The sequence below is a fragment of the Bos taurus genome, chromosome 9 (assembly GCF_002263795.3).
Source record: "Bos taurus isolate L1 Dominette 01449 registration number 42190680 breed Hereford chromosome 9, ARS-UCD2.0, whole genome shotgun sequence".
In the NCBI taxonomy this organism is placed as follows: Eukaryota; Metazoa; Chordata; class Mammalia; order Artiodactyla; family Bovidae; genus Bos; species Bos taurus.
In genome coordinates, this window is record NC_037336.1 from 21,738,372 (window position 1) to 21,749,725 (window position 11,354).

Here is an 11,354-nt window from a genome sequence, read left to right on the forward strand (position 1 = left end):
ACTGTACATGTATACCACATCTATGTATACCACCATCTATGTATACCACCACCATTCATCTGTTGATAGTCACTCAGGTTGCTTCTATATCTAGGCTATTATAAATAGTGCTGCTATGAACACTGGGGTGTACGTACCTTTTTGAATTCTGTTTTTCTCTGGATATATGCCCAGGAGTAGGATTGCAAGATCATCTGGTAGCTCAATTTTTATTTTTTAAGAAACTTTCATACTATTCTCCATAGTGGCTGTACCAATTTACATTCCTACCAACGATATAGGAGGACTGTGTTTTCTCCACACCCGTTAACATTTATTACTTGTAGCCTTTTTGATGTTGGTTGTTCTGAGCAGTATGAGGTAGTGCCTCTTTATAGTTTTGATTTGCATTTTTCTAGTAATTAGCAATGTGGAGCATCTTTTCATGTGCTTTTGTCCGTGTGTGTATGTTTTCTTTGGAGAAATGTCTGTTTAGATCTTCTGCCCATTTTTTTGATTGGGTTGTTTGGGGTTTTTTAATATTGAGGTGTATGCTGCTGCTGCTGCTGCTGCTGCTGCTAAGTCACTTCAGTCATGTCCAACTCTGTGTGACCCCATAGATGGCAGCCCACCAGGCTCCCTCGTCCCTGGGATTCTCGAGGCAAGAACACTGGAGTGGGTTGCCATTTCCTTCTCCAATGCATGAAAGTGAAAAGTCAAAGTGAAGTCGCTCAGTCATGTCCGACTCCCAGCGACCCTATGGACTGCAGCCTACCAGGCTCCTCCATCCATGGGATTTTCCAGGCAAGAGTACTGGAGTGGGGTGCCATTGCCTTCTCTCACTGAGGTGTATTAGCTGTATGTATATGGAAATTAATCCCCTGTCAGTCAGATTATTTCCGAATATTTTCTCCAGTTCTGTAAATTGTCTTTTATTTACCATTCCCTTTGCTGTGCAAAAGCTTTTAAGTTTAATTAGGTCCCATTTGTTTATTTCTGTTGCAATGGTTATTCCATAGTGATTAACAACCACAAGTGCCTATATGATTACTGTCATTGCAGGGAAATTCAAAAGAGAAGAGAACTTGTCCTTCCCATCTGGGCTTCCCTGGTGACTCACACAGTAAAGAATCTGTCTGTAACACAGGAGACTCAGATTTGATCCCTAGGTTTGGAAGATCCCCTAGAGAAGGGAATGGCAACCCATTCCAGTATTCCTGCTTGGAAAATTCCATGGACAGAGGAGCTTGGTGGGCTACAGTCCATGAGACCACAAAGAGTCAGGCACAACTGAGTGACTAACACACACATACATCTCCAAAACTAAAATCACACCTGACACACAGCAGATACTCAATAAACGTGAGTGTGTGCTCAGTTGCTTCAGTCGTGTCCAACTCTTTGCAACCCTATGGACTGTAGCCCACCAGAGTTCTCTGTCCATGGAGATTCTCCAGGCAAGAATCCTGGAGTGGGTTGCCATGCCCTCCTCTAGGGGACGTTCCCAACCCAGGGATTGAACCCACATCTCCTGCATTGGCAGGTGGGTTTTTTACCACTAGCACCATGGGAAGCCGCAATAAACATGTACTGAATAACAAATTTTGGAATATTGAGTAACAATTAAGTGTAATACACTGCCCTTCACATAGTGGTTAATGTGATGTTAATATTAATATCTCTAATTAGAATTCTAAACATTTTCAGATCTGTTAAAATCATAACCCAGGGGGAAAATTACTGTATTTGTTATAACAATCATTGCTACTGTTAATATTGATAACTTTGCCTATTGAAGATCAAGGATTTTTTCCCTCTTAGATACTGTCCTGAATAAATAATTCCATGGACGGAGAAGCCTGGTAGGCTGCAGTCCATGGGGTCGCTAAGAGTCGGGCACGACTGAGCGACTTCACTTTCAGTTTTCACTTTCATGCACTGGAGAGGGAAGTGGCAACCCACTCCAGTGTTCTTGCCTGGAGAATCCCAGGGACAGGGGAGCCTGGTGGGCTGCCGTCTATGGGGTCGCACAGAGTCAGACACAACTGAAGCGACTTAGCAGCAGCAGCAGCAAACTATTGCATGTGTTTTCAGACTTGCAGCTTTGAATTTCAGTGATATCTAGCTTCCTTGAAACAAGTTATTTTTCAACTACATAAAAGTCCTTCTTGATTCCCACAATAGAAACATGGCTGGGTTTCAACATTATTCCTCAAAGAGAAAAACAAGAAAAGATGTACACACCTTCACCTAGACAGTTTCTGGAGAAAATCAAAATATCTAACTAGAAGAGTATCTGAGAGATGATCTGATTCAGTGTCATAAATAAACGGTTTCTTCCTCCTTTGCAAAGGGAGATGGCAAGTAGTATTTGATCAGTCTGCTCCAAGTAGTTAAAATACTTTTCCTCAAAAATAACACTGGTCCACACACACACACACACATATCACTCACAGTCATGACTTCTATGTTGTTCAGTCGCAAGTTGTGTCCGACTCTTTGCAACCCCATGGACTGTAGGACACCAGGCTCCTCCCTCCATGGGATTCTCCAAGCAAGAATCCTGGAGTGGGTTGCCATTTCCTCCTCCAGGGGATCTTCCCAACCCAAGGATCTTACCCTTGCCTCTGGGTCTGCTGCACTGCAGGTAGATTCTTTACCACTGAGCCGCCTGGGAGGCCCCATTACCTTTACACATAGGGCAAACCATTTACATAGTGAGTATCAGTGATGGAGAGTCTCCTGTATACCTGTCTGATGGAGGAGAATGGAGGAGTCAGGTATGCATAGACTCATAACCACATCACATCCCCATGAATGGTACCCTCCACTACTCCCTACTCCCTCCCTACCATTTTAATGAAACAATCCCTTTTTTCAGTTCTAAGTTCATAAAATATATTGAATTTAATCTTTCCGACCCAGGGATCGAACCCAGGTCTCCTGCATTGCAGGCAGATTCTTTACTGTCTGAGCCACCAGGGAAGCCCTTAAGAATGAACACTGTGCTACAAACTATATGACTGAAAATACACCCCTGTTCTATTTTAATAAAGCAAAATAAACACACCAAAAATTACTAGGAATTCACTCGTATCTAGAGGACTGGTTGAAGGCTGAGCTTCCAATGTTAAGAAAAATGAACAAAGGACAAAATTGGCAAAGATGGCTTAGTTCCCTTCTCTCTCACATAGCACTGCATCACCGCCGTAGTTCCTCGCTTGTGCCTGACTTCTTGAAACTTTCTTTTCTCTATTTCAACTCGGGAATCATCAGGCACATATCAACCCATCTTTGTGGAACCTAGAACAGTGGTAGAGATGATCGTATTCTCAAAACAGAAATAGGGACACAGACGTAGAGAACAAATGTATGGACACCAACGAGAGATGGGCTGGGATGAAGTGGGAGATTGGGATTGACATATATATGCTACCGATACTGTGTATGAAATAGATAACTAATGAGAACCTACTACATAGCTCAGGGACCTCTACTCAATGCTTTGTGGTGACCTAAATGGGAAGGAAATTCAAGGAAGAGGGGATACATGTATATGCATAGTGGAATCACTTTGTTGTACAACAGAAACTAACACAATATTGCAAAGCAACTTACTCCCATAAAAGTTAATTTAAAAAAAAAAAAGTAAACTCCAAACCCACAGAGTGTACAACACCAAGCGTGAACTCAGGCTCGTGATGTGTCTGTGCAGGTTAATCAGCTGCAACACCCGTACCCCTTTGGTGTGGGTTATAGATAAGTGGGGAGACTATGCCTGTGTGGCGAGAGGAGGCCTATGGAAAATCTCTTCACTTTCCTTCATTTTTTCTCTGAACCTTGAACTGCACTAAAGAAAACCAATAATTTCTTTAGAAAAGAATCATCAGGCAAAGCCAACAGGATCAGAGGTGTCCTTTGAGAGGCTCAGATTTGAGAAAATTCACCCTAAGAAAGGCAGAATGACCATGTGTGCCTAGAGGTGACCTAGAGAATATGGCACTTCTAGTCATGGTCCAAGCATCGGGAGAGGCAGAATGAGAGGCTGATAACAGGCCATCGGAAGCAGGAGACAAAAGAAGACTTTCAGGAAAAGCAGGCTGGGTGATGCTGGCCATCCAGGCAGGCTACCCATCAGGTGCTGTGTCAGGCACTCAGACTCACATTCAAAGTCAGGGACTCAAGAGAACAGACAAGAAGAAGACAGGGATTGGGCCAAAGGAAAGGGAAGGGGGTTACTAAAAGGTTCCTAGAATAAAGCCTTGAAAATAAACATCAAGTTGGGAGCAGGTCGCCAAGCTGAGCTGGAATCCATACTGGGTGACTGTTGGCTCCATGCTGGACCACAAACTGGTCTGAATGGCCCATGAGGATAAGGGAAAGGGTGTGCTGGGTCTTGAGATGGGTTTAGAGACACTAGACTTTCAGAGGAGGGGGAGGTTGAGGCTTGAAATTGATTTCTGGACCTTTCTCTAATTTCATGATGTTCATCAGAATTTTCTGCCCTGGCCTCAGGGCTTTACTTTCTATACAAATTCATCTTCTCTATTTATAATAATCATAATTAAGGGATGGATTGCTGGTTACTATTGTCCCTTTGTCCATCTTCAGAAGAACTTCAAAAGTTGAAAGGGAAGCAGATGCTCACAAAATTATCCCAGTGAGCAGAGGAAAATATTGAAGCTGTCTTACCTCTACAGCTTTTTTATTTTCAATAAAATAATGTTTTAAAGGATGAAAAATCCACAGTTTAATGTCATAGGCAACAAGATAAGGCAGTTTTACTTATTAAATTTATATAAGCTATGACAAACCTAGACAGCATGTTAGAAAGTAGAGACATCACTTTGCCCATAATCGTCCATACAGTCAAAGCTATGGTTTTTCCAGTAGTTATGTATGGATGTGAGAGCTGGACCATAAGGAAGGCTGAGCACCAAAGAATTGATACTTTTAAACTACAGTGTTGGAGAAGACTCTCTAGAGTCCCTTGGACTGCAAGGAGATCAAACAAGTCAATCCTAAAGGAAATCAACCCTTAATATTTATTGGAAGGACTGATGCTGAAGCTGAAGCTCCAATACTTTGGCCACCTGATGGGAAGAGCCAACTCACTGGAAAAGACCCTGATGCTGGGAAAGATTGAGGGCAGGAGAAGGGGGCAATAAAGGATGAGATGGTTGGATGGCATCATTGACTCAATGGACATGACTCTGAGCAAACTCCAGGAGATAGTGAAAGACAAGACACCTGGTGTGCTGCAGTCCATGCAGTCGCAAAGAGCTGGACTGAGCAGCTGAACAACAACAATTTTTTTAATGTATGCATAAAATTCTTAGCATGTGCTAGGTACTTTTTAAAGAGTTTGACAGCTTTGATCTCATACTGGATGGCAGCCAGATTAGGAAAGCACGCTTGAGGAAGAAACCACATTGCACTGATAAAAGATAGAAATGCCTGACTAAACATGCTTGAGGCAGGGGTAACCTTAGCTGACCATGAGCCACAGGTATCCATCGCTGTCATTAAAAATAATCTCTCGCATCCAGTCCCTCTTCTCTCTTAACTGCCTTTATCCTCCATCAGGTCTTGTTGTTGCTAACTTGGCTTCTTAGTTCTCTCTTAGTCAATCCCATAGCAGTTGATTTCCCTTCTCCAGTCCTTTCTGTATATCAAAGCAACTGTGATTTTTGTCAGCTCCACTATTCCATATATTTCAGTGGCTCCATATCACCTGCCGAATTAAGTTCACTTTTTTTTTAATGTGATCTAATCATGTTTCCAGGGTTTCTCAGGTGACTTAGTAGTAAAGACTCCGCCTGACAAGCAGGAGGTGCAGGTTCAATTCTTGGGTCAGGAAGATGCCCTGGAGAAGGAAATGGCAACCCAATCTAGTATTCTTATCTGGGAAATCCTATGCACAGAGGAACCTGGTGGGCTACAGTCCATGGGGTTGCAAAAGAGTCACACATGACTTAGTGACTAAACAACAACAATCATGTTTCCTTTCGCCACCCAACCTGCCCCCAGAGAATCTGTAAGTTGTTACTATTCCTGGTTTTCTGAATACATTCATCCCTTTCTCCCTTCTGGGCCTTAGTCTTCACTGCTCTCTCGCCATCTCTACCTGGCAGAACCTACCCATTCTTCTAGGTGCTGCTTGAATGTGTAAAGCATTTCCTTTCACCCACAGGGGTTTCCTTATCTCTTAAATTTTCCATAGCTCTCAATCTCTCATGCTTACTGTTAATATATGCTTACTATTGGGTTGGCCAAAAAGTTCATTTGGGTTTTTCCATTACATCTATGGAAGTCAGTCAGCCAGTTGTATCTGACTGTTTGAGACCCCATGGACTGCAGCATACCAGCTTATGGAAAAACCCAATTTTTTTGGCTAGTCTAATATATTCATCACATCCTGTGTTAGGTTAAGAACTTTGTGTCCATGCGTATAGACTTGTTCCTAGCGATTCTTTAATAATTGTTCGTTGAATTTAAAAAGGAGCACGTATGCTGCTGTTGCTGCTGCTAAATCGCTTCAGTCGTGTCCGACTCTGTGTGACCCCATAGATGGCAGCCCACCAGGCTCCCCCTCCCTGGGATTCTCCAGGCAAGAACACTGGAGTGGGTTGCCATTTCCTTCTCCAATGCATGAAAGGGAAAAGGGAAAGTGAAGTCACTCAGTTGTGTCCGACTCTTAACGACCCCATGGACTGCAGCCTTCCAGGCTCCTCCATCCATGGGATTTTCCAGGCAAGAGTACTGGAGTGGGTTGCCAGTGCCTTCTCTGGAAGCACGTATTGGGGAGGTCCAATAATTAGGAAACCATGCTTCCCGTGCAAGGGGCACACGTTCAATCCCTGGTCAGGGAATGAAGATCCTGCATGCTGCATCAGTTCAGTTCAGTTCAGTAGCTCTGTTGTGTCCGACTCTTTGCAACCCCACGGACTGCAGCACGCCAGGCTTCCCTGTCCATCACCAACTCCAGGAGCTGCATGCTGCATGGCACAACCAAAAAAAAAAAATTTTTTTTTAAATAAAAGAAACAGGGTTATTGTTACGAGACAGCAAAAGAGACACTGATGTATAGATCAGTCTTATGGACTCTGTGGGAGAGGGAGAGGGTGGGGAGATTTGGGAGAATAGCATTGAAACATGTATAATATCATGTATGAAACGAGTCGCCAGTCCAGGTTCGATGCACGGTACTGGATGCTTGGGGCTGGTGCACTGGGACGACCCAGAGGGAGGGTAGGGGAGGGAGGAGGGAGGAGGGTTCAGGATGGGGAACGCGGGTATACCTGTGGCGGATTCATTTCGATATTTGGCAAAACTAATACAATACTGTAAAGTTTAAAAATAAAATAAAATTTTAAAAAAAAAGAAAAGAAAAGAAACAAGCATGATTCTTATGTACATAGACACACACACATGCACACATATGTTATGCACAACAGTATTTTATACTAAATTAAGAAATTCAGAATTATAAAAAAATATTGATATCCATACATTAAGACGCCACAGAAAAAGTACAGAGATTCAAAGCTAGCAGAACCATGAAGTTACCACATAAAGTGTATCTTCAGTCTTCTAAAATTTGATTTTTAACCACTATCTTCTTGAAAAGACTACTATCTGAAAAATGCTTTCAGAATCTGTATGAAAACTACCATGTAGTTCAGATGAGAGAATTGAGCTAATCAGGAAATCATATAAAAATCATAGGTGGGCCATTTAGTCATTCTGGTGAAGTCTACTGAAGTTAAACATAACCAGCGGCTTTTTTAACTGTATCCGAATCCCAGGGACGGGAGAGCCTGGTGGGCTGACGTCTATGGGGTCGCACAGAGTCGGACATGACTGAAGCGACTTAGCAGCAGCAGCAAGTCATGCAGGTTAATTCAGAAGGAAATCTCCATGGGAAGATTTGTTTTATTTCCTCCATAGTAGTTTTGTAAATAACTTAAAGCACTGGGTCAGGATGGGAGTAACTGTTAAAGCCTTCTTAATTTAGAAACTCTGGCCTCTGACTTCTATGTATCCAAATAGTGCTGAAGGGAAAATGACATATTCCCCAAGGCTCTGAAAGTCAGGGCTTCCCTGATGGTTCAGTGGTAAAGAATCTGCCTGACAATGCAAGAGATGCAGGTTTCTTGGGTTAAATCCCCTGGATCAGGAAGATTTCCTGGAGAAGGAAATGGCAACTCACTCCAATATTCTGGCCTGGGAAATCCCATGGACAGAGGAGACTGGTGGGCTACAGTCCCTGGGGTCACAAAGAGCTGGCTCCACTGAGCACACACAACCACAAATTCTGGAAGTCAACATGATACAAATCCTCAAGCCCAACCTGACATGGCTTTCATTTTTTTTGCCATATTTTTTAAAGGGCTATAATTAATAAAATTTTATTTGGATAAAATATCGATTGATGATTCTTATCTTTTTAAATTTATTTTTAGTTGGAGGATAATTGCTTTACAATGTTGTGTTGGTTTCTGCCATAAAAGAACATGAATCAGCTAGAAGTATACATATGTCCCCTCCGTCCCATATTCTATTTTTTAAATTAATTTGTATCAGAGTACAGTTGCTTTACAATATTGTGTTAGTTTCTGTTCTACAGCAAAATGAATCAATTTTAAATGAAATCATTATAGTCTTTTATCATTCATGACCCTCTTTTCCCCTAAATAGAATATACACCCAAACCACTAATCTTAATCCTACCTCAGCAAAACCAGTTCCATAGTGAAAAGAGAAGAGTATAAACCTCACCATTTAAATCCCCCATCTTCAGTTGATAAAATAAAGGAACAGTACTGTTTGTTGTCTTATCGATTCTACAATGAGAACTGAGTGAAATGAAGCAAAGAAAGCACTTTGTAAATTGCTAAACATCAAAGCTCTGATGATATTGCTGATAATTGCCATCCCCTCCACTAACGTCCAGCCAGGGATTCTGCATTGCCTTCCTGTCCACTCTACATTGCAACTCCCCAAACAGAATCTGTGGCCTTCTGGTTGCTGGTCCTTGGGAGGGCCTCTGGCTCTTCCCGTCTGTCCATCTGGGCTTTGTACTTCCTTCAGAGACTTCATTCCCCCATGAAACTTTCATCCCTAATCAACCCACCAAATCTTTGTTTTCAGAATTCTGTTCACACTTACGTGCTCAAGCTCAAAAAGAAGATTAGTTTATGAATTGGTGTACTGTGATTATTACAAGTCCTGTTGCCACTGCAGTGTAAATTTCTATGTGTAAAGCTGACATCATTTACTTCTTTTGTTTTCAGTTTTTACTGAAATACACTTGATATACTTTATCTGTGTTAGTTTCATATGTACAGAAAAATGATTCTGTTATATGTATATATAAAACTACATTTAAAAATTATTTTTTTACATTCTCTTCTATTATCAGTTTTTGTAAGATATTGAATGTAGTTCCCTGTGCTATACAGTAGGTCCTTGTTGATTATTTTATATACAGTTGTGTGTATATTTTAATGCCAAACTCCTAATTTATCCCTCCCGGCACTTCCCCTTTGGTAACCATAAACCTGTTTTCTGTCTGTGAGTCTATTTCTCTTTTGTAAATAAGTTCATTTGTTTCTTTTGTTTTTTAGATTCCACATATATTTTCCTGGGCTCCAAAATTACTGTAGATGGTGACGGCAGCCATGAAATTAAAAGAGCTCTGAGGCCCTGTATGATGTAGCTCCCTCCAGCCTCCAACCCCCCACATCCTGGGCCACTCTCTCCACTGCCCCCCAACAGCCACATGGCCTCCTCATATGTCAACTCACCCCAGGTGAGCGAGCTTCTCTCGCTCTCTGTACAACCTCTGCCCAACTAGCGCCTGCTTCACCCATACCTTCCTCACATGACTGACCTTCCTACATCATTGCCTCCTGCCTCAGCTGGTGATTCTAACTTTAGATCAGAACTCCACCGGCATAGTTCATTAAAGAGGTGGTGAGGGGCCGGTGCTCCTCTGCTGGTTTCCCTGGTAACCTGTCAATTCCCCCTGTAATTAGCAACTTCCGCTCCGCCCCAGGCCCGTGCTGCCATATCCCGCCCGCCATCAGCTGCACACATGGAATGTTGCTCCAGGACCTTGCTTTCGACAGGTAAGCTCCCCTGTCCATGAAACTGTTGATGTCTCTCTCTGTCGCTGCCTCCGGCTTGTTTCTTCGTCCTTGAAGCTGGGCAAATACAGGCCATACAGGACTCTGGGGTGCAGCCCAGCACTTGGCAGAGCAGCCAGGAGACCGAGGAAACTCCCCTGAGCGCAGAGACGTCAGAGAAATCAGGCTTGGGGATAGAAAATTGAGGGTGTGATCAGGGGGTGGCCATCCTACTAATGTGGGGCCTGAAAGTGGGGGAGGGGTAACCCCAAAAGTTTCAGCAGTGATCCTGGGGTGGCCGCCCACTAACTTGTGAGAGCAAGAAAAGTCCCAGGGGTGATCCCAAAAGTTGTGGGGGAGTCCCAGGGTGGCCATTCACTAGTGTGGTGTGGCCCTGGGGTGGCTGTCCTTGATGAATGGGGGGACGCCAGGAGAATCCAGAGAACTCACAGACAGGCCAAGGCTGTTGTGCAGATACTGGTCGCCACTACAGTGGGGAGAAAACATTCAATAATAAGTGAGTGGTCAGTTGTGGGCTGACCGATGCCTTTTTTATTAAGAAAGGCCACAGAGGCTGCGCTAACAGCAGAGGCTAACGTTAAGTTGAATGCTTGGTCACCAGAATGTTTCTTCTAGAGTTGAAGGCCCTTCCTGTGAGGGTGGCTCTGGACTTATAAACCCAGGTGGCCTTGTGTGTCTGTGTGCTCAGTCACTCAGTCATGTCTGACTCTTTGCAACCCCATGGACTATAGCTGGCCAGGTTCCTCTGTCCATGGGGATTCTCCAGGCCAGAATACTAGAGTGGGTTGCCATGCCCTCCTCCAGGGGATCTTCCCAACCTGGGAATTGAACCCAGCTCTCCTGCTTTGCAGGTGGATTCTTTACCATCTGAGCCACCAGGGAAGTCCAGGGGTGGCCTTAGATCTTCCTTATAACTGGACAGGGCACTGCTGCATCATCTTTCTCTCCATGAACCCGGTAAGTGCTTGGCTCCAAAATTTGCCCATATCCTGGCAAATAATTGTTCTGAACACACTAGGTATCTTACTCTTGATACTCTTTGGCTGCTGACGTCTGTATCGTAATTGTGGTATCTGGTTGCAATGCCTGCTACGTACCTGACCCCAAGGATATGGCAGAAGAGGGGATGGACCAAGATTGTAAGGGTTGTGCAGGGTGTGTAGGGTGTGGTCAGGATACTCAAGATGGCTTTTCACTTGCTCTCTGGATATCACTTGCCCGACC

At 43.5% G+C, this 11,354-nt stretch overlaps 1 long non-coding RNA gene across 5 annotated transcripts in view; it reads left to right on the top strand.

Annotated features, from left to right (window-relative positions):
• The window catches only part of LOC107132757 (uncharacterized), a 254,276-nt gene that overhangs the window by 225,618 nt on the left and 17,304 nt on the right, over nucleotides 1-11,354 (top strand). For 4 of the 5 annotated variants that reach the window (XR_009495973.1, XR_001500953.3, XR_001500952.3 and 1 more), the window contains exons 6-7: nucleotides 9,609-10,112; nucleotides 10,982-11,087. This is a non-coding gene — a long non-coding RNA (uncharacterized lncRNA). The remainder of the gene's footprint in view (nucleotides 1-9,608; nucleotides 10,113-10,981; nucleotides 11,088-11,354) is intronic. The other variant, XR_003036287.2, reaches the window with a different exon arrangement.